We start from the raw sequence: 4262 nt of genomic DNA, 5'->3' as shown, positions 1-4262 counted from the left end.
TCTAAAGGCTCTATTTGAAAACATGTTAGCAAAGCTCTTAATTCCAAAGTAATTAACAGTTTGTCCAAAGTATTGTTTAGGTATTTATATATGTTAATTCCATGATTTAAGCAAATAATTCGGCTTAACCCCTGCACTAGAAGAAACTGTTAAAAGGAACAAATTCTTCAATGTATTCAGTTAAATTAAATTTTAATTGTAATTTCTGTAAATTAAAACTTTAAACAATGTGTAGTTTCTGCACCTATTATAGTGAGGATATATAAGGGCCCAATTTTTGGTCAAGACACAGTCCACGGACAAGTTTCAGACAAGAAACCTGTGTTGGTTAGACAACAACAATGCTTCAACTGAACTGTGAAGTGTTACACAATTAAGCCGTGTGTTAAAACAATGACAGTGTCTGCTCCATATGTACCTTTTTATTCTTCAAGAACTATGAACTTCGTGGCAGAGTTTTTACTGCTTGTACATATTCAATAGTGAACTACTGGAGCAGTATGTGGATGTTTGCCTGAAAACTATTGATGTGGCTTATGGATAGTTAAACAATAGTGCACTGGCTATATTAAACATACATATGGGGGAGGGGGTTGTGCAAAGTGAAAGTAAACAACTGTGAAATGCAAATGTGCAAATGTCAGCTACATCGTTTATAGTTGACAGTACTGCACTTCCACTCCCTATTTTTTCATCCAGTACATCAATACCAAGGACAATCAATGAAGAAATAAAGCAAGCAAACGTAGTCACAAGAGCTCTGTCAGATTTTTCTTTTAGTATCTTATCTCCCATCACATCTTCATCTAAATCCACTTCCCTTTCTATAATACTGCCTTCAAGTTCATCTCCCTTACAGGCCCTCCATATACTCCTTCCATCTTTCAGTTTCCCCTGCTTCATTAGGGCTGGTTTTCCATCTGAGTTCTTGATATTCATACAGCTGCTTCTCTTTTACCCAAAGGCCTCTAATTTTCCTTTAGGCATGATCAATCTTTTCCTAGGGAAACGTGCTTCTAAATCCTCATCGTTCCTGCTTAACCATTTTGCACTTCCTGGTAACCTCATTTTTTAAACATTTATATTTCCTTTTGCCTGCTTCATTTGCTGAAGTTTTATATTTTCTCTTTTCATCAGCTAAATTCAAAATCTCATGTGTTATCCAAGGATTTCTACTAGGCCTTTCTTTTTACCTATTTCATCCTCTGCTGCCTTCACAATTTCATCTCTTGTAGTTACCCATTCGTCTACTGCTGTATTCCCTTCCCAAGCTGTCATTGAACTGCCTAATGCTCCCTCTCAACAACCTCTGGTTCTTTCAACTTATACAGCTCTCCACTCCTTAATTTCCTACCCTTCTGCAGATTCTTCAGTTTTAATTTACAGTTCATAACCAATAAATTATGGTCAGAGGCCACATCTTCCATAAGAAATGAATCTGAAACCTTCCAGTGTCTCCAGGTCTCATCCACATAACGCAACATTCTTTCGCGATTCTCACACCAAGTGTTAATGATGATTAGATTATGCCCTGTGCGAAATCCTGCTAGCAGCTTCCTCTTTCATTCCTTTCCCCGAATCCATGTTCACCTGGTATTTTTCCTTCTCTTTCCTTTTCCTACTACTGAATTCCAGTCCCCCATCAAAATTAAATTTTCGACTCCTTTAAATGTCTGAATAATTTCTTTTATCTCATCATAAATTTCTTCAATCTCTTCATCATCCATGGAGCTTGTTAGCATATAAACTTTTACTACTGTGGTAGGTGTGGACTTTGTGTCATCTTTGTTATGATAAAGCGTTCACTACACAGTTCATATTAGCTTACACACATTTGTATTTTCTTATTCAATATTAAACTCATTCCTGCATCATCCCTACACCTGACCAGAAGCCCTGTTCCTCTTGCCACCATCGACCTTCACCAATTCCCACTATATCTCACATCAACCTATCCAGTTCCCTTTTTAAAATTTCTAACCCACCTGTCCAGTTACGGTACTTTACATTCCATGCTCTGATCTGATCCATAGAACACATTTTGCTTCTCCTGGTAATGACATACTCCTGACAGTTCCCAGACACAGACCCGAAAGGGGGCTATTTTACTTCCAGAATATTTTACCCACACGGATATCATCATCATTTAACAAGACAATAGAGCTGCATGTGCCCTCATGAAAAATTATGGCTGTAGTTTGACCTTGCATTCAGTCATTTGCAGTACCAGCACAGCAAGGCCATTTTAGTTGATGTTACAAGGCCAGATCAGTCAATCATCCAGACTTTTGCACTTGCAACTACTGAAAAGGCTGCTGTGCCTCTTCAGGAACCACAAGTCTGTCTAGCCTCCCAACAGATATCCTTCTGTTTTGGTTGCACCTGCAGTATGGCTATCTGCATCACTGAGGCACGCAAGCCACCGGGCCGACAGCAAGGTCCTTTTGGTTCATGGGGCTCATGATGCTATAAAGCTTTAAAAAAGAAATATCACACAGACAGGTTGTGTAACATAATGAGTAAGGTGTAGTACTCACATGCAAATACGTTGTGGGTTCGAATCTATCAGGTGCTTCGAAATCTTGACTGAAGTGACTTTGATCATTATTTTTATTCATTTAATTGGTTTGAAAGTATTTATTTTTTTCTATTGTTTCATCAATCATTTTACTAACCGCATTAACTTTTTCAATTGTTCTCATTTATTCTTCCTATAATTCTACTTCCACTTGGAATCTTTATGCATTTGAATCGGCTATCATAATATTTAAACACTTAAAAATGCCAATCCATCAGTTAAAAAATGAAAGATGAGGTAACATATTTTGACTGGGTAATGTTGTCAAAAATATATTTTCATTACAAAACAATTTTTTTTTGACAGTAATCATCATATAAACCTTTAAAGCATAAATTCATATTGCACCACAGACGATATAACACAGATGAAAATGTAAGTGAAAGAAGGGGTTAGACATGATTATTAAAATGACTGAAGTGATTTCACAAATTCACTGTAGCTACATTAATTGAAATGTTGTCACAGAACTCAACATTCAAAGAAAAACTTATGAAGTTTGGTATTGTTGCTGCAGCACTTAGGATTTCTCCCACAAGAGTGCAGCAGTGAGCAGTTGGACAAGAGGGTGCGACAGGTGCTGAAAAAGCATATGTTTTACTTTAAATGCATTCACATCAGTGGCGACAAGGGAGGCAACTACAGAGAATTCCTGCTCTGTTACGTAGCACATTCGAAACTCACAAAAACATTGTGGTGTGTGCAGTTTCATAGTTTAAAGCATTCCAGCCCCTTTTTCTTCTGCAGTTCAGGGCTCATGTATCTGGACATTTTGAAGAATTGGCTCATACCACAATTACAGACCAGCTGTGTGGACTTCATATACCGACAGGATGGTGCTTCCCTCCACCTCACTTACATCATGATGTTCATGAATTCTTAAACGGGAATTGAGAAACCAGTGGATCAGTCATGCATGATGATGATCAGCAATTCATGTCACGACCTCCACATTCTCTCTACCTAACGCCATGTGATTTTTTTTTTTTTTTTTTTTTTTCCTCCCGTGTGGGGTTATGTGATAGATTCAGTGTTTATGTCTCCTCTACCAAAGAACCTATCAGAACTGCAAGGCAGAATCATCAGTGTTTTTGAACAGACTGATAGGGACATGTTGGGCTGAATGTGGGAACAACTTGATTATCGATTTGATCCCTGGAGAAACAGTACGGGCATACAATGGAGCACTTATAATAATAATAATAATAATAATAATAATAATAATAATAAAGAAAAAGAGATTTTTGAGTTTTTCTCTGTGTGTGCGCAAAGCTCTCTGACAACACGTCAAATAATACAGCTACAACAAATCTGTGAAATTAATTCGGTCATTTACAATAAGCTTCGAAGTAAAATGAAATTAAAGCAAAATTAAGAATGAAAGTAACAAACGCAATAACATGCGACAAAAATAAGGAAACTGAGTCCCATTCTCCTTGACAAAGCATAGGGGAACAATGCGGGAGAAGCGCACCGCCGCCCTAGACAGGGTCCTAATGGAGGGGGTTTGCCATTGCCTTCCTCTGATCATAATGGTCTCAGAGCAGGTGAAAATCCCTGACCTCGCTGGGAATCGAACCCGGGACCCCAATGCTCGGGAAGCAAGAATGCTACCGCGAGGCCATGTGCGGCGGATGACAAAAATATAGGAAGATAAAACAGAAGGAATTAAAGTTAATTAAAA

The sequence above is a fragment of the Schistocerca cancellata genome, chromosome 1 (genome assembly GCF_023864275.1).
Source record: "Schistocerca cancellata isolate TAMUIC-IGC-003103 chromosome 1, iqSchCanc2.1, whole genome shotgun sequence".
Taxonomy (NCBI): Eukaryota; Metazoa; Arthropoda; class Insecta; order Orthoptera; family Acrididae; genus Schistocerca; species Schistocerca cancellata.
This window is presented reverse-complemented; position numbering follows the sequence as displayed.